Source organism: Benincasa hispida, chromosome 10, assembly GCF_027475165.1.
Source record: "Benincasa hispida cultivar pf3 chromosome 10, pf3_genome.v1.1, whole genome shotgun sequence".
Classification (NCBI taxonomy): Eukaryota; Viridiplantae; Streptophyta; class Magnoliopsida; order Cucurbitales; family Cucurbitaceae; genus Benincasa; species Benincasa hispida.
The window spans coordinates 47289243-47310345 of record NC_143487.1 but is presented as its reverse complement, the minus strand read 5'-3'; positions in this window follow the sequence as shown (position 1 = coordinate 47310345).

The window sequence follows — 21103 nt, the reverse complement described above, 5'->3', positions numbered from 1 at the left end:
TCTAAGAGAACAATAATAATTTTTAGTTCATTCATATTCTGATTTATTTCGACATGCTTCACAAAACAGTTTTTTATTATAAAACCTTGTTCATAGGAATCAATAGAGGCAAAAAAGTTATTTGGATTGAACTGTTTTTTTTCTTTTAAAGAATAATAAAAGATGATTTTCAAGTATGAATGTGATGCATACCAAACCCAACTTTAATGAGTTATAGTTATTTTATTTGTTTGATTTTTGGTATTTCTGAATGGTTATAAATCTGAATGTATGTACGATTTTTGGTATGTTTGATCTTTGAATGTTGGTATTTCTGAATGGTTAGAAATCTGAGCTATTTGAAATTCAAATTTGATTTTTTTTTTTTTGTATGTCTGAAATTTTCGGTATGTTTGATCTTTGAATGTTAGTATTTGACTATTTGTAGGTGAAATTTGAAAATGACTCTATCGGATAATAATGAGTTAGAACAAGGTGGTTCAACTCCAACATCTATGAACATGAGCGAATCAACACCAATAAACAGTGTTTCTAGTGGTAACTATCCATCTACGCCTATTACATTAGATACCAATGATAATGAGGATGTACGAAAAAGTAATAGGTTGACGTCAGTAGTATGGAATCATTATAAAATACAATAAATTAATGACACCATGAAAGCAATATGTAATTATTGTGAAAAAACGTTAGGAGGGGAATCTAAAAATGGGACAAAACATTTACATTACCATTTCAAAATTTGTCCCTTATGGAGACAAAGAGACATTAGACAATCATGTTTGAGACCCACTAAAACCAATGAAGGAAAAATAGTCCTAAATCCGACCATCTTTGATTATGAAGCTTCTAGAAGAGATCTTGCTTGTGCTATAATTTTACATGAATATCCAATATACATGGTTGAACACAAAGGGTTTATAAATTTTTTGAGTGGTGTTCAACCGTTATTTAAGATGATTTCAAGAACCACGATGAGGAGAGATATAATAAAAATTTATGAAGAAGAGAGAATTAAAACAATGAAGTTTCTGGAAAACAATAGAAGTAGGGTTGCTCTTACTACGGACATGTGGACTGCATCTAGCCAGAAGAAAGGATACATGGCAATCACCACACATTTTATTGATGATTCTTGGGTCCTGCAAAGCAGACTCTTAAGGTAATTTAAATCTTTTATGTTGTTATGTATTTTTTTTTTTTTTTGTTCATTTGGTAGTTTTCATTTTAACATATTATTACATAATACTACTATACTAGGTTTGTACACGTGCCACATCCACATACTGGGCAGTTACTTTCTGAAGCATTAATGGAGTGTATTTTTTATTGGAACATAAATCGTAAATTATCCACTTTAACATTAGATTATTGTTCAACAAATGATGCAATGGTTGACATTTTATTAAGGAAGTTAGATTTAAGGACACTGTGATTGCATGGAAGTTTGTTCCACATTCGTTGTTGTGCACATATTTTGAATTTGATAGTGAAAGATGGTTTGGTTGTAATTTCGGATAGTATAGAGAAGATTAGAGGTAATGTTCATTTCTGGACTCTTTCTGCAAAATGGAAGGAAAAATTTGAAGAAGGAGTTCGTCAATTACAAATTCCATGCACTAAAAAACTATGTCTTGATTGTGTTACAAGATGGAATTCAACCTTTGTGATGCTCAAAACTGCTTTGGAATACAAGGATATTTTTCCTCGTCTAAAACAACTTGAACCACTATACACTTATCTTCCGTCAGATACTTATTGGAATTTTACAAAAGAAATGTGTGATAGATTAGAACCATTTTACTTGATGTCTGAGTTGTTTTCTAGGTCAAGTTATCCAACCTCCAATGTCTTTTTTTTGAAGAAGTTCGTGAAATTAGGTTGGAACTTTCTAAGTGGCTTAACTCTGATGTTGAGGAGGTACAAGTAATGGCATCGAGAATTGTAACAACCCAAATTTGTACGCATATACTACAGGAAATTAAATGTCAAAGGTTAAGCAGGACGAAATTTTATTTAAAGGGGTGGTAAATGTAATACCGTAACCCTAATTTAGAAAGCAGGAAAACAAATAAAATATATAATTAAGAATGAAAAATATATAAATTTAATAGAAAAATCGGGTGAAAATTTAGAATTGGAAAAAAATAAGAAATTTATTAATTATCCAAAAATAATGAATAAGGGGGCAGAATCAGGGAGGATTAATTAAAAATTGGACGCTAGCTAATTTGGGAGACAAAGGGCAGCAGATAACTTTTTCTTTGGGCACTGCTCATTGAAAGAATTAGAGGTGAATTAATTATACGGTTAAAACTTGAAAGAGTTAAAAAAAAAAAAAAAAAGGAAGTGGAATCCACGTGTCACAAGCGGTAAAACTAGCGAGATTGGTGGAGAGAAACCTGAAGAAAGCGAGATTGGAGAGAAATATTGGAGAGAAAACTGGGAGAGAGCAAAGTGGAGAAAAAAGATGGAGAGAAAGAAGGAGAGAGCCACACTGGCGAGATTGAAGAGAACGAGAGTGGAGAGAGCGAGATTCTCAGTGAGAACGTGGGAGAGAGCGATAGTCACGAGAGTAAAACCAGCGAGAGCGAGAGCGAGAGTGGAGAGAGCGAGATTATCAACGAGAAAGTGGGAGAGAGCGAGAGCCACGAGAGCCAAACCAGCGAGAAAGCTGGAGAGAGCGAGATTCTGAGAACAGAGAGAGCGAGATTTGGACAGAAGCACGGCTTATGCGTTGAATTTGGCCACGATCTTATAGATTATACATGGAGAACCCTAAAATTGAATACGAACAAAGGTTGAAGATGTAAGGGCAAACGTTAGCCAAAATTAGGTGTCTTATTAAGAGAAATTCTTAAACCTAAGTAATTTTAAAGAAGCCATTTGTAGGATGAGTTGTCACACAGAGAAGAGTTGGAAACGGCTATAAATAGAAGGCTTTGGGCTGGAAGTTAAACTCATTCTCAAACAATACTCAGTAGTAAAAATCGTGTGGAAAGGGTGAAGTAATTCTGTTAGTCAGAATGAGGAAATGCGAGGAAAGTGCTGCCCAAATTTCCTTCTGGTTTAAGAGGGAAAGTTCTACTGATTAAACCATAAGGATTAATAAGGAATAACTAGGATCGCAGTCAAGGTAAGTAGTTTATCTCACCCTTTCTTTAAGTATTTTATGTAGTGTACCTTTAATATGTTGCATAATTATGTTATTGTTATGTTGCATTACATGTTTAAAATACGTTTATCGACAAGGGACCCCATACATTATGTTTGTTCACAACGATAAAATAAGATTAAATTTTAATTAGATAAAGGTTATACTTCTAAGGCTAGCAGGGCTGTATGGTTGCACCCCTCTAGACCCAATTCTATGTCAAGATTATGCTAGGGACTAACAGGGTATGTATGGTTGCACCCCTCTAGTCCAATCTTACGTTTATGTTAATGGTTGATGTTGGATGCGACTCTAGCCCTATTGACTACATAACCCGTTAATCGTCAGATGGGTTAGTTTCCGCCTAAGTCCTCATCTTCCTATCAGGGCAGAGAAATTTACATTAGAAGCATAACCGACCACCACATGTTATTATATGTTTTCGATCCCAATCATATGTTTTCAGGACATGTTGCATGTGATTGTGCATTTGGTCACTACCATATGTGAGAACTATTTACTGGGTATATTATATACTCATCCTATTTTTACAGACTTTGTAGGTATGGAAACAGCGTAGGTGGCAGAACTGGACGTCGCTCAAATGGCCAACCATCAAACTCACTATTATAGGCAAATGCATTTTTGTATCACTACGCTGATGTTTTATGGATCCTAGTGTTTTGTAAAATAAACTTTTTTTTATATAGTTTTCTATCTAATTAATAAAATCTTAGATATGTTCTTTTGAGATTTTTACCAAAACTCATCTCATGATAGAAAAGTCTAAGTATGCATGTCGTAGCGGTCGGACCATAATATGTAAGGTTCCGGTCGTTACAAGAATGATTGCTAAGTTTGAAAAATAATGGAGTGTGATTCATGGTGTATTGGCAATAGCTACAGTATTAAATCCTAGGTTTAAGATGAGATTGATCCAATTTTATTTTCCTCAAATCTATGGATCTCATCATACTGTTGAAATTAAACGTGTTAGAGACTTGTGTTGTGATTTGATGAAGTTTTATAGTTCAAATACAAGAACAATAGAAGAACCTCAACGTTTTACATCTACAATTAGTACTTCTTCAACTTCAAGGCGAGATGGAAGTAGTAGTTCAACTACTCTTGTTAATAGGAAAGATCGATATCTCAAGTTTGAAGAGTTTGTTAATAATGTTGAAAATGATGTTGATAATGTCAAATCAGAGTTGGATCATTATTTGGATGAGTCTTTTCTACCGCGGTCGGATGACTTTAACATTTTGCAATGGTGGAAGTTGAATGGAGTGAAGTAGTTTTGTATCAAATTGCAAAAGATATTCTAGTCGTTCTTGACACTACTGTTGCTTCTGAATCTGCATTTAGTATTGGTGGTAGACATGTAAGTCCACATCGTTCTCAAATTCATGAAAATTTATTGGAAGCTTTGATGTGTACTAAAGATTGGTTATGGGCAGAAGGTATGAATTAGTATTATTGTTTAATTTATTTAATAAACTTTTATCATTTACAATTTGAGATCTAATTTTCCTTTTACATGTCTTAAATAGATAAGCATACTCCTATAGATGCTAAAGTTTTGGAAAATGTTATTGAGGATCGAGATCCAGATGATGTAAGTTATAAGTTCGTGTATTATTATTATTATTAATTTAATATTGATTTATATTAATATGTACAATATTTATGTTATTTTTCAAGAATCATCTCTTACAAAGTTGGATGAAATTCGTTGACGGTGGCTTGGTTTGGTTATGTTATTGTCATTTTGTCATGTTGTGTTGTGTCTTAAACAAATATGTTTTTGTTGTCATGTTGTAACTTTTCTTAAAACAATTATTGATGGATGTTTTTATTATTTAAGTTTAAGTAGAATTTTATTGAGAATTATTGATGGATTATGAATGGATGTTTTTATTACTTAAGTTTATGTTGAATTTTAATGAGAATAGTTGATGGATTATGAAATTTGAAATTTTTTTAATAGAAAAATTGATAATATTCTATTGAAATTTGCACTAAGAAATGTTTTGTTTCAATTAGAATTGCACTAGAAAAGTCTATATTTGATTAAAAAAAAAAAGAACAAAGGCAAGGAATTTTTCCCCACGGGTCCGAGTAGGGATGAAATATCTTATTCATCAAATTCATAAATACTGCAGGGGCATTCGTTAATCCAAATGGCATTATTAGAGGCTCGTAATGTCCATACCTTGTCCTGAATGTAGTTTTTTTAAACATCCGCCTCTACCTTCAACTGGTGGTAACTTGATCTCAAATCTGTTTTAGAGAAAATCGTGATTCCCTTTAACTGATCAAAGAGATCACCTACACCAAGCAATAGGTACTTGTTCCTGATCGTCACCTTGTCTAACTGCATATAATCCATACGTATCTGAGAGTACCGTCTTTCTTCTTGATAGAAGACCGACGCTTCCGAAGGTGACACACTGGATCTAATGTAACCTTTATTTATTAATTCATGTAGCTGAACTTTAAACTTCTTAAGTTCTTCTGGCACCATCCTTAATGGTACCTAAAAAAAAATAGATGTTGTATCTGGAATTAAATCGATAGTAAACTCAACTTTCTTGTCAGATTGTAAATCTGATAACTTTTCAGGGAAAACATCCAGAAACTCTTGTACAACTGGTACATCCCCAGGTTTCATCTTTTCGTCCTACGAAACCGTCACATGGCTAAATACGCTTCACATCTTTTACTTAGCAGCTAGCCTTCACTGCTATTATTAGGCTTTCTAGAATATTCCTTTGCTTCCTATAAATACTGTCTCTTGTCTACCAAATCTCTCGAACATTATCCATCCTTAGAAAAATTCATACGGTTGTAACATTTATTCGGAAAATCCATGCTCTAGAGTGACATCAATTCCAGGAAATCTAATGGAATCACTTCATAACTATACTTATCAATAACTACTCTAGAGCTTTTAAAACTCTTATATTATTACAACCTCTCCACAGTATAATAATAACTACTTAGGGACATGCTTTCTACAATATTTCCTACAACAGTGCAACATATAAGATAACAATAAAGGTATAACACCATAGGCAACGAGTTCATAAATATATTGATACATAAAGTTATTTACCATTCCCAATATTAGGTAACTCCTCTGCCTCTTGGTAGGACACTTCGTAAAAACCTGCTCTGCCACTGAGATCATCCTGCTTCCTTTCTCGTTTTCCCTTCTCTTGAATCCCTTCCTCGGCTCCTGAGCCACTAGGCTTATCTATCGCCTATAAAGTCATTCCGTGTTCTACCTGTCTGTACTGAAAACATACATTTTTCCCTTAATAACATGTCCCTTGATGATGCTTACCACAATTCGTGCATAAGAGTTTCTGACCCGAACTAGCTACTAGCTCGGTAGGATGCCAAAACCTTGATCTATCACCTATATTAACCACATATCTTGGCTTCTTCCTTCCTACACTATGCTGACTTGTAGCTCTCTGTCCTTTATCAAATCCTATTAGGTCATTCTCAATACCATACTTCCTTTCTGAATCCACTAGAATTTATTTGACACTTTCTGTAAAAAATTATGTCCTCTAGCTGAGGATCTGTTCCTGTCTGTGGAATCCTCGATTTCCCGTCTGATGTCGTTTCCTGATTTACCGGGTCTTTACCTCTCCATTCACTAACATTTGAATTCCTTCGAATCTTGAAACTTCTAAAGGTAGGGTCAGGGTTCCCGTTGTCTGTCTGTCTGCTCTGCTTGCCTTTTTTACTTGACATCTTCTTTTTACTTAGGTAGTACACATGCTAAGAACTCAGAACTCAGACTTACCTATATAAACTTTTCTTCTCTCTTCCCAAAATCTTTTGCTCTGATACCAACTTGTCACACCCCACTCCAGATTACCCTCTTAACCTAGATGGAATGATGATTGCAGCAGTTGTCAACCCTTTTGCTGGCACTTACTGCCTAACAAACCTATTAACTTTTACTCAAACCCTGAATACATACATATCATCAATATACCAACATATTAACTCGAAACTTAACACATTTATATTACGGAATTTCGCAACATTGTTCATACTTGAATATTACAACTTAGTGAGCCCCATCTAGTATACTAGTCACTAGACAGACACATGTATACTAACTAATACAGGTTTTCAATTACACTTCCTTTAACTTGTTTCTTTGAGTGACAGAGCAGCAGCAGACCCATACTTCGACCTCCCTTTGCTGGTATATAACCTAGGAGACCCATACTTCGACCTCTCTTTATCCTTAGTTGAGAGTGAACTACTAGATTTAACCCTCAACGTCAACCTTAGTCGGGGAGAACCCTTTTGCTCAATCCCTCAACGTCAACCTTAGTCATGGAGAACCCTTTTACTCAATCCCTCAACGTCAACCTTACTCGGGGAAAACCCTTTTGCTCAATCCTTCAACGTCGTATTACCAATGTGCACGTGGTGTTTTCTATGTACTGTCAACACTTTCGGTACATTTATTCAGATACCTTCCTTACCTTCAGTATCCGGCTTACTTAATCTATCAAGTTCTCGAAGAGCATTAAAAGAATATTTTTCAAATATAGCATAGAAATCTCTTCAGGATACCTTCCCTACCTTTAGTATCCCTTTTCATTTTGTTTAGGAATACCAACGCATGTACTTTGAAAACCTTAGGTATTTAAAACATAATACATCAAGCTTCATTCAACCTTAGCTTTAACCCTAACGCATGCTTCATACTTTGTGAAATAAGTTGGCTTAAAACATGATGAACCAGCTTGTAAAAACCACTAACATGTGTCAGACATGGAAAACATACTTGGAAAACCCATACACTAGTAAACATCATGAAAATGGAGTGACTAAAACATGCTGAAAGTATTTGGACAAGATAACATATTTAAATTGTGTCAATTTCCATGGAAAACATGCTTTACTTGGCATGAGAAATAGCTTTAAACATATGTTGCTTGGCACTTCTTTTGAACACTTAGCATGAGAAATATCTTCTAAGAAATCATAGTTTCTAAATCATTAAAACATTAAATCATCACATAGTCACTCACAGCTCATTGGCCTCTTAACGGGTTATACGCCTCTTCTAGCTCTTCTTGGCCTAAAAGGACATAATTCCCGGTTAACTACTTAGAATTCTTAGCAAAATACCTCAAATAGTTCATTTAATAAAGGAACTTTCATCAACAAAGACAACTTTACTAGCGAGATCCTCCTCATGATAGAGATCCTCATGAGCGAGATCAAGCTTTTCCTGGCAAACTTTCATCCTAGCGATACTAAACTTACCAGCGAGATTCAGCCCAATTTCTATCGAAATTCCCTTCTAGAGAGAGATCCTCATGAAAACTTAGCGAGATTTCCTTCATTAGCAAGATTCTCAGCAAAAAATTAGTGAGATTTCCTTCATAAGCGAGATCCTCATTCTCCATATGAGCTGTTTGCTTGTACTTTCCAAGCAGCTGTCTGCTTATGCACAACTTCTTTGTTACAAATTCAAAAATTTGTAACCCAAACTCCAGCCCTCTTTTGAAGAAACTTTCTTCTACAAACATGTTTAGAATTTAGTTAATAACCTTAAAATTTCAGCTCAAAATTCTTTGTCATTTAATCTAGAGATTCAAAACTTCATCATTGGCCCCAATTCAAGCAGCTGCCTGCTTGTTCAACAATTTCCAGTTCAAACTTCAAAATTATATAACTCGATTTTCAGGCCTTATATTAAAAAGTTTCATTCTACAAGGTTGTTTATAACTGAGTTAAAAATATTTTCTCAAATTTTTAGCTCAAAACGCTTCGTAATTCGTCCTAGAGTTTCAATTCTTCATTGATGGCCTAGATTCACCCGATAAACGAACCCTTCGTTTTAATTTTGCCTTTTTGGCCTTATTCCGGCGAGTTTTCCATCTAGCACAAAAAATAGACACACAGAGCTTTCTAATGCCACTAGAATTACACAAATAGCCTAAGTAGTTTTTTCAAACTGACCCAATGAACTAGACCTTCTTGCTAATATTACCGCGCAAAATTCAGCATGAACCCTCCTTGTACCACCTGGCCCACTATTGGTGATGAAGGGCTAGGATTTAGCAAATTTCCTTTTGCTAACTTCACTCACAATATTACTTCAATACCATACCTCATTTGATTGCATGGTCTCATTCATATGCTTATTATGCATTCCATCATCAAGCATGACCTTCCTTAGCCTAGCCGAGTTTTGTCCTACTTTTACACTTAGCTACCCAAGAGCCTATTCCTTCTTGCTTCATCCTCATCCCTTCCTAAGACATGGCTTCATTTAGCTCATTAGAAGACATCACATTACTTACTCTTACACTAAGTAATTAAGGTTCGGGTTTTACAAATTCTTCCCCCCTAAAAGAATTTTCGTCCTTGAAATTTGCTCAGACTTACTTATAACTAGAGTTTCATAACATCCTTTGATCGTAAATTTACAACCTTATTCTTTTCTTTCTTCTTTTCTCCTTTTTACTACGCTTCCGTTGTGCTACTTTGATATTAACACTGTTCATATTAAGTAATACTAATATGTATGAACAACTTGGTCCTCATAGTTCACTCGTCACACCCTCTAGTGACTCTTCCATTCTCCACTGAGTCATAATATTCATTTATTACTTGGGTGGTCCTTTTCCATTTCCTAGCAATACCACTGGAACATTCTTTTTCAGTTGTCATACCTTTGAATTACTTGCTAGTTGAGAAATCAATATTTGTGTCAACTAGACTTCTCGACCTGACCGAGAGCACTCTTATTAGGATGTCCTTTCTATCCATACTTGAGCTCACTATTGCTCATCTTTTCCCTTACTTTTATACTCAATGTACCCCTAGTACATTTTGAGCTTACTATTGCTCATCTTTTCCCTCCTTTTAGGATTAATTTGACTAGGACTTCCTCTAGATTACACCATTTTCCTCTGAATTCACTAGAATAAACTTCATGTTTGCCACTAACGTCTGAGCAAACCTGCTATATATTCTATTTCTAGTGAAAAGTCTATGTTTACCTGCGTGACTCTCGACTTCCACTCAGGTACCGATAGTGGATTGAGTAATCCTGTCGACCTTTGCCTTCCAGGTGTCACTTGTTGACAAAACAAGCATCACCTAGCACTTTTCTTATTTTGCTAGATTATGCCTTAGTCTATTAGTCTAGAGTGGCCATTTTGCTCATTCCTTATCATTCTTTACTGCATTACTACTTAACTGGGAAGGAACTCCTCTTGCTCTCTTCCTACAAACATAACTTGCATTCTTAGTTGAGAGAGAATATTTACTCAATCTGTCAACATCAATTCATGTCTAGAATGGAGTGTTTCGACACTATCAATCACAACTTTTCCCTTAATTGTACAATTCTAGTTCAAGTACCATCGTACCTTAGGTTCTACTACTTAGATACCTTCTCCATGTACTTCAGTATCGAGCTATTCAATTTCTAAGACTGAGCTTCAGTACCTTCCCCGTGTACTTTAGTACTGAGCCACTCATACTCAACTTGCACATTCTTATTTCTCAAGACTTAGTTGCCCAAAAAATTCTTATTAATGCATCCTCATGGTCATTGTAAAACATAGCATAAATACAACATTAATGTGAGGTGTGTTGCTTGGTAACTATTTGAGAACAGTTGTTATAAATAGCTTTCAGTAAACATACATTGCTAAACATTCATAAGTTTTAGCAATTTACTTAAAACATTTAAAGCATCTAGAGTCATTCACTTCTGCTGCTGAAACCATATGACCAAGAAATACAACCTGGTCTAACCAGAAATCACATTTGCTGACGTGGCATACAACTGTTTCTTTCGCAGTGTCTGCAAAAATATCCTCAAATGATTTCCGTGATTTTCCTTACTACTTGAATACACCAATATGTCATCAAGGTGACACACTGGATCTGTTGTAACCCTTATTTATTAATTCTTGTAACTGAACTTTCAACTCCTTGAGTTCTTCTGGCACCATCCTTTATGGTACCTGAAAAATAGGTGTTGTATCTAAAATTAAATCGATAGTAAACTCAACTTCCTTGTCAGATTGTAAATCTGATAATTTTTCAGGGAAAACGTCCAGGAACTCTTGTACAACTAGTACATCCTCAGGTTTCATCTTCTCGTCCTATGAAACCGTCACATGGGCTAAATAAGCTTCCCATGTTTTACTTAACAGCTTCCTAGCCTTCACTATTGATATTAGGCTTCCTGAAAGTATTCCTTTGCTTTCTACAAATACTGTCTCTTGCCTACCAAATCTCTCAAACATTATCCAACCTTAAAACAATTCATACGGTTGTAAGATTTATTTAGAAAATCTATGCTCTAGAGTGACATCAATTCTAGGAATTCTAATGGAACCACTTTATAACTATACTTATCAACAACTACTCCAGAGCCTGTGAAACTCTTATACAATTACAACCTCTCTACAGCATAATAATAGCTACTTAGGGACATGCTCTCTACAATCTTTCCTACAAACAGTGCAACATATCAGATAACACCATAAGTAACTAGTTCATAAATGTACCGGTACATAAAGTTACTTTACCATTCCCAACATTAGGTAACTCCTTTGCCTCCTGGTAGGAAACTTCATAAAAACGTGCCCTGCCGCTAAGATCGTCCTGTTCCTTTCTTGTTTTTCTTCTTTTGAATTCCTGCCTTCGCTTTTGAGCCACTAGGCTTATTTATCGTCTGTAAAGTCATTCCGTGTTCTATCTGAACTCCTCGACCTAGCTAGGCATTCCTTCTTGAAATGTCTTGCCTGTCTATATTGGAAACATACGTTTTTCCCTTTATAGTATGTCCCTCGATGATGCTTACCACAATTCATGCATAAGGGTTTCTTACCCATACTAGCTATCAGCTCGGTAGGATGCCAAAACCTTGATCTATCATCCATACTAATCACAAGTCTTGGCTTCTTCCTTCCTACCCTATGCTGACTTTTAGCTCTCTGTCATTTATCAATACCTATTAGGTCATTCTCAATACCGTACTTCCTTTCCGAATCCACCAGAATTGATTTGAAACTTTCTGTAAAATATTTTGTCCTCTAACTGAGGATTTGTTCCTGTCTACGGAATCCTCGACTTCCCGTCTGAAGTCGTTTCCTGATTTACCGGGTCCTTACCCCTCCATTCACTAACATTTGAATTCCCTCGAATCTCGGAACTTCTAAAGGTAGGATCAGGGTTCCCGTTGTCTGTCTGCCTGCTCTGCTTGCTACTCTTACTTGACATCTTCTTTTTACTTAGGTAGTACACATGCTAAGAACTCATAACTCAGACTTACCTATATAAACTTTTCTCCTCTCTTCCGAAAATTTTTTGCTCTGATACCAACTTGTCACACCCCACTCCAAATTACCCTCTTAACCTGGATGGAATGGTGACTGCAGCAGTTATCAACCCTTTTTCTGGCACTTACAACCTAACAAACCTATTAACTTTTACTTAAACCCTGAATATATACATATCATCAATATACCGATATATTAACTCGGAACTTAACACATTTACATTGTAGGGTTTCGCAACATTGTTCATACATGAATATTACAACTTAGTGAGCCCCATCTAGAATACTAGTCACTAAACAGACACATGTATACTAACTAATATAGGTTTTAAATTACACTTCCTTCAACTTGTTTCTTTGAGTGGCAGAGCAGAGCAACAGTGGAAAAGCCTTTTGGGAACTGACCACTACCTGAAAAAGAAAACATTTGAAAACGTGAGCTAGAAGCCCAGTGAGTGACTTAATAAAGACATAAATCTCATGCTTAAATTGAAAGCTTGAAAACATAATACTAGAACTAAAATGTACCAAGGAAACGTGTACACAAAACCTTTAAAACCATGAATAAATATCGTTATTCCTTAGTTGAGAACAAGCATACATCGCTCTAGCTCCCAACGTCTGTTACCAGCTAAGAGACCTATAATTCGGCCTCCCTTTGCTGGTATATAGCTAGAAGACCCATACTTCGACATCCCTTTATCCTTAGTTGAGAGTGAACTACTAGATCTAACCCTCAAAGTCAACCTTAGTCGGGCAGAACCCTTTTGCCCAATCCCTCAACGTCAACCTTAGTTGGGGAGAACCCTTTTGCTCAATCCCTCGATGTCGTATTACCAACGTGCACGTGGTCTTATCTATGTACCGTCAACACCTTTGGTACATTTATTCAGATACCTTCTTTACCTTCAGTATCCGGCTCACTTAAGCTATCAAGCTCTTGAAGAGCATTAAAAGAATAGTTTTCAAATATAGCATAGAAAACTCTTTAGGATACCTTCCTTACCTTCAGTATCCCTTTTCATTTTGTTTAGGAATACCAACGCATGTACTTTGAGAACCTTAGGTATTTAAAAATATAGTACATCAAGCTTCATTCAACCTTAGCTTTAACCCTAACGCATGCTTCATACTTTGTGAAATAAGTTGGCTTAAAACATACTAAACCAGCTTGTAAAAACCACTAGCATGCGTTATACATGGAAAACATACTTGGAAAACCCATACACTAGTAAACATCATGAAAATGGAGTTACTAAAACATGTTGAAAGTATTTGGACAAGAAAACATATTTAAATCGTGTCAATTTCCGTGGAAAACATGCTTTACTTAGCATGAGAAATAGCCTCAAACATATGTTGCTTGGCACTTCATTTGAACACTTAGCATGAGAAATATCTTCTAAGAAATCATAGTTTCTAAATTATTAAAACATTAAATCATCACATAGTCACTCACAACTCGTTGGCCTCTTAACGGGTTATACGCCTCTCCTAGCTCTTCTTGGCCTGAAAGGACATAATTCCCAGTTAACTACTTAGAATTCTTAGCAAAATACCTCAAATAGTTCATTTACTAAAGGAACTTTCATCAACAAAGACAGCTTTACTAGCAAGATCCTCCTCATGAGCGAGATCAGCGAGATCCTCATGAGTGAGATCAAGCTTTTCCTGGCAAACTGTCATCCTAGCGATACTAACCTTACCAGCGAGATTCAGCCCAATTTCTAGTGAGATTCCCTTCTAAAGCGAGATCCTCATCACAAAATTGGCGAGATTTCCTTCATTAGCGAGATTCTCAGCACAAAATTAGCGAGATTTTCTTCATAAGCGAGATCCTCATTCTCCATATGAGCTGTTTGCTTGTTCTTCCCAAGCAGTTGTCTGCTTATGCATATCTTCTCTGTTACAAATTAAAAAATTCATAACTCTAAATCCAACCCTCTTTTCAAGAAACTTCCTTCTACAAACATGTTTAAAATTTATTAGTAACATTACCTTAAAATTTCAGCTCAAAATTCTTTGTCATTTAATCTAGAGATTCAAAACTTCATCATTGGCCCCAATTCAAGCAGCTGCCTGCTTGTTCAACAATTTCTAGTTCAAACTTCAAAATTCTATAACTCGATTTCCAGACCTCAACTTAAAAAGTTTCATTCTACAAGGTTGTTTATAACCTAGTTAACAATATTTCCTCAAATGTTTAGCTCAAAACGCTTCGTAATTCGTCCTGGAGCTTCAATTCTTCACTAATGGCCTAGATTCACTCGAGAAACGAACCCTTCATTTTTATTTCTCCCCTCCGGCCTTATTCTGAAGAATTTTCCATCCATCAACTCAGCCACAGAAAATAAACACACAGAGCTTTCGAATGCCACTATAATTACATAAATAGCCTAAGTAGTTTGTCCAAACCGACCCAATGAACTCGACCTTCTTGCTTATATTACCGTCCAAAATCTAGCATGAACCCTCCTTGTGCCACCTGGCCCAATATTGGTGATGAAGGGCTAGGATTTAGAAATTTCCTTTTGCTAACTTCACTCACAATATTACTTCAGCACCATACCTTATTAGATGGCATGGTCTCATTCATATGCTTATTATGCATTCCATCATTGACCTTCCTTAGCCTAGCCAAGTTTTGTCCTACTTTTACACTTAGCTACCCAAGAGGCTATTTATTCTTGCTTCCATCTTCTACTGTCACACCCCCTCTCAGATTACCCTTTTAATCTAAAAGAGGATATGACCGCGGGTAGTTACTAGCCCTGCTGCTAGCACCTACCACCATAGCCCTCTAATTTAAATGCCAACTTGATAAAAATTAATAATATATGCATATGGTATGCCTCTTTAAGATTCTACAAAATATTATATAGACACATGCATACAGCCATGATATGACATCTAAAGGGAGAAACATTCACAGATGGGCCCAAACATCTCTAACAAAGCCCTAGTCCCTCTCAAAACATGTGTACATAAATAGATCATCAACCTAAGTCTTCTTAATAAGCCGAGTCTTTAGGTGGCAAGCAGTAGTAGGATCAACCCGGAGGAATTTGTCCGCTACCGGAGAAGGGAAAACACAGAAATTCCATGAGCTTAAAGCCCAGTGAGTGACTATAAAATCGTATAACATTATGCATTACATTACTGTAAACATGTAAATATATTAATAAGTGTTTCAAGCAATTGTCTCTAAATGTAGCTTAAAACCATTATTAAATATGATCAAACATCATTATTCCCTAGTTGAGAACGAGCCTAAATGCTCTAGCTCCCAATGTTTATTACCGACCAAGAGACCCATACCTCGGCCTCTCATTCAGAACTGCCTACATGCACGTGGCCATACTAAGTACGATCATACCTTAGGTACTTCCGCTCAGATACCTTCTCAAACCTGTCCTTCAGTATCGAGCTACTAAGATACCTCCTCAAATGTCCTTCGATATCAAGTTGGTCAGGTACCTTCTCAAACGTCCTTTGGTACCGGGGTATTTTGTATCATCAAGTTAAGTTCTGTTGCCTACCATCTACACAAGAACTCATTCTCTCACAGCCTTCCTCTAGGAAGCATATTTTAACATTAGAACTTAACTGTTGTAATGACTACGTGACATACCTTGGCTTATGCTACACATATACAAGCCGGGGAATATGCGTTAAGTTATTCTCCATCTATTTGTTGCTTGAGAAAGTATAAATTCATCACTGATGTCATTGTAACTTACTTGATTTTGTATGCATAAGTACTGGAGACATTAATTCACTTAGTCACTCACCGCTCGTTAAGCTCTGAATGGTTTATATGCCTCTCCTAACTCTTCTTGGCCTGAAAGGACATAATTCTCGGTTAAACTACTTAGAATTCTTTGTAAAATACCTCAGTTAATTCATTTATTAAAGGAACTTTCATCAACAAAGACAGCTTTAATGGCGAGATCCCGATGAGCGAGATCCTCCCTTTCCAGCGAGATCCTCTAGAGCGGTAGCAGCGAGATCCTCTAGAGCGAGATCAAGCTTTTCTTGGAAACTTTCATCCTAGCGATACTCACCTTACCAGCGACACTCAACCCAATTCCTAGCGAGATTTCCTTCTAGAGCGAGATCGGTGAGATTCTCTAGAGCGAGATCAGTGAGATTTCCTCTATAAGCGAGATTCTCCTCCCCATATCTCGCTATAACTCCCACAGTGAACTGGTTGTTTGTTCATCCCAAGCAGCTGTCTGCTTATTCACCGATTCCTTGTTATAATTTTAAAAATTCATAACGCAAAATCCAGAGCTCTTTTCAAGAATCTTTCTTCTACAAACCTGTTTAGAATTGAGTATCTTTCTTACCTTAAAGTTTTAGTTAAAAATTCCTTGTAGTTTGGCCTAGAACTTTCAATCTTCACCTCGAGCCCTGATTAACCCAAGATTTTTCCTCCTCTGTACTTTCTTCACTTCTTGTTCTTTTCCTTGTGTAATCTTTCTCCAGTAAGACAACCTCGCAAACTAGATTCTCTCAGTTTTTGAATGGCACCAATTTCACTAAATTTGCTCATGTCAATTGCCGAAACCATGCTTTTGATGTTCTTCTTCTAAAAACTTCCCACCGTCTCAAGAGTTCAAGGGTTAATTGCCCCGTCACCCCACATTTAATATGTTTTTCCTTCCCTTTCATCATAACTCCTATAAACAAACATGAATTGCTACTTAGTAAATATATAATATAACATTCTTTTGGCTAAACATCCTTATCTAGGAAACCTATAGTTCGGGGTTTACATCTACCCTTCCTAAGACATGGCTTCATTTAGTTCATTAGAAGACATCACATTACTTACTCTTACTTGAAGAAATTAGGGTTCGGGTTTTATAACTTCCATCATCAAAGACAGCTTTACTAGCGAGATACTCATCATGAGTGCATTCTTCTCATGAGCGAGATCCTCGTCATGAGCAAGATTCTCATGCACGAGATCAAGCTTTTCCTGACAAATTTTCATCCTAGCGATACTAACCTTACCAGCGAGATTCAGCCCAATTTCTAGCGAGATTTCCTTCTAGAGCGAGATATTTAATATAAAATTAGCGAGATCCTCATTCTCCATATCTCGCTATAACTCTCCATGGTGAGCTGTTTGCTTGTTCTTCCCATGCAGCTGTCTGCTTATGCACAAATTCTCTGTTACAACTTCAAAACTTCATAACTCAAAATCCAAACCTCTTTTCAAGAAACTTTCTTCTACAAGCATGTTTATAATTGAGTTAATTTTCTTACCTTAAAATTGCAGATAAACATTCCTTATAGTTGAACTATTACTTCCATCTTGCCTTGAAGTCATTCAACTTCCGCCGTTGAAAAATGTTAAAGTCATCCGACCGCGGTAGAAGAGACTCATCCAAATAATAATCCAACTCTGATTTGACATTATCAACATCATTTTCAACATTATTAACCAACTCTTCAAACTTGAGATATCGATCTTTCCTATTAACAAGATCAGTTGAACTATTACTTCCATTTCGCCTTGAAGTTGAAGAAGTACTAATTGTAGATGTAGAACGTTGAAGTTCTTCTATTGTTCTTGAATTTGAAATATAAAACTTCATCAAATCACAACACAAGTCTCTAACACATTTAATTTCAACAGTATGATGAGATCCATAGATTTGAGGAAAATAAAACCGGATCAATCTTATCTTAAACCTAGGATCTAATACTGTAGCTATTGCCAATACACCATGAATCACACTCCATTATTGCCAACACAAGTTTTTCATTCTTGATGCCATTACTTGTACCTCCTCAACATCAGAGTTAAGCCACTTAGAAAGTTCCAACCTAATTTCACAAACTTCTTCAAAAAAGACATTGGAGGTTGGATAACTTGACCCAGAAAACAATTCAGACATTAAGTAAAATGGTTCTAATCTATCACACATTTCTTTTGCAAAATTCCAATAAGTATCTGAAGGAAGATAAGTGTATAGTGGTTCAAGTTGTTTTAGACGAGGAAAAACATCCTTGTATTCCAAAGCAGTTTTGAGCTTCACAAAGGTTGAATTCCATCTTGTAACATAATCAAGACATAGTTTTTTAATGCATGGAGTTTGTAATTGATGAGCACCTTCTTCAAAATTTTCCTTCCTTTTTGCAGAAAGAGTCCATAAATGAACAGTACCTCTAATCTTCTCTATACCATCCGAAATTATAGCCAAACCATCTTTCACTATCAAATTCAAAATATATGCACAACAATGAATGTGGAACAAACTTCCATGCAACCACAGTGTCCTTAAATCTAGATGTGGGACGTGTACAAACTTAGTATAGTAGTATCATGTGATAATATGTTAAAATGAAAACTACCAAATGAACAAAAAAAAAAAAAAATACATAACAACATAAAAGAGTTAAATTATCTTAAGAGTTTGCTTTGCAGGACCCAAGAATCATCAATAAAATGTGCGGTGATTGCCATGTATCCTTTCTTCTGGCTAGATGCAGTCCACATGTCCATAGTAAGAGCAACCCTACTTCTATTGTTTTCCAAAAACTTCATTGTTTTAATTACTTCTTTTTAGAAAAAAAAATTTAAATAAATGACCCGATTAACCCGAACCAACCAAACGCAAATATTTCATGATTGAGTTGGGTTGGGTTTATTTTTTTTTAATAAGGATTATTTGGGTTGAAAAAATTTACAACTCGAACAATTAGGTTGGGTCTAAAAAGTCTTTCAACCCAACCCAACCCATGTACATCTCTAATTATTAGGTTGAAGAAACTTACAACCGAATAATTTCTTTGGGTTTAAAATATGTTGGGTTGAGTTGGGTTAGGTTCATTATTTAATAAAGATTATTAGGGTTAAAGAAACTTACAACCTAAACAATTAGATTAAGTTTAATATATGTTTCAATCCAACTCACGAGCACCCCTAAAAATTATCATGAAAATGAACCTTCCAAAATAAGGGGAAAAAAAAGAAAAAAAAGAAAAAAAAAAACAGATGTCTAAAGTAGACTTGGACCCAATATCTGCATAGACAACTAGTCATTGGTCAATTAGATTTAATGTTAACTTAATTTAGGATTAGAAAAACTTACATCCTAAACCTAAGAGGAAAATGAAAATAGTTGGTCATTCTACTTATAAATACTTATACATCATCATAATTTATATAAAGTACAATTTCTTCTTCATTCTATAAAAATAAATGGCCTATTTGAATTGTCTTGGAAAAAAAATTGTTTTTCAAAAAGTCATTTTTATTTAAATACTTTTGATAAAAAAATATATATTCAAAATAAAACACATGTGTTTGATAACTCTTTCTTTTTTTTTTTTTTATATATATAAAGTTTGTTTGTTTGTTATATGCTAAAAAGTATTTTTTTATTAATATCAAATTACTATAAAGACAACTATAAAATATTGCGAACTAATAATTTAAAATAATGGAGCATTAGTATTTGGACGTCTGGTGTGGTCTCTATCAAAGTTGACCAGCGATAGTGGTGGCCGGAGTTAGCCAACAACAGTGTAGTCCCTATCGGCGGTTGTTGGAGTTGGCCAATGGAAGGCAGTATAGACAACAACATAGCGGAAGTGAGGTAGATGACCTTTGAGGGCATTTTAGTAATTATACAAATTGTACAAATTAGATTAACCATTAACACTTGGAATCATTTTTGAAAGTTAATTTTAAGTGTTTATCCAAACCAACTTATTTCATACATTCATTGTTCCAAAAGCGATTTTAAATGGTTGCCAAACTTCAACCTTTTTCAAAATGAATTTTTTCTTTTCAGAATTAAATTCTTAAAAAGTTAAACCAAATACACCATGAGCTTGCTACTCCAGACTTAAGCATTTGAGTAAGTCACGACTCTTCTCCATTTTGTAGGTAAATCAATGCATAATTACTCTTCTCTATTTTGCAAGTTATTTTTTTATCCTTTCAGCATAACACGTCTAAAACAAGGTAATCTAGCACACAATCATAGATGTTAAGAACAATGTTGTAACACTTTTGCAGAACAATATAGATAGAGGTAGAGAACATGAACACAGTTGTAACATGGAAATTGGTAACCCAGTTCGGTAAAATACCATCTACGTCTATGGGTAGTGTATCTAAGAAAGATAAATCCACTAATATAAAGTAAAGCAATTACAATGTTGTACTTATCTGTAAAGACAAGGCAATAATAATGATACATGCAAAGATCTACTACTTGAATGATGCTTAGACACCTTCTAAATGCGAGACTTCATTTAATACACCTCAGGATCCTCCTAAGTATGAGTACATTAGTAGATTAACACTTAGGCTCTCCTTTGAAAGAGTTAGGAACATGATAGCAGAAGCAATTTGGATAAAAAAAATATTCTAACTATACTAATTTCATGGATTAAGCATGCTTGTTCACAAAAAAATATGGGTTTAAGAACAACCACCTTTGTAGCTCAAAATTCTCTCTCTCCACTTGATGATTTTGATCACAAACATGTCGTGCACCACTACTAGAGTCTTCCCTGCTATTCTCTGACCTTATAACGGATTGTGGGATCCAAATTTGTGATGAATTTCAAGGAAT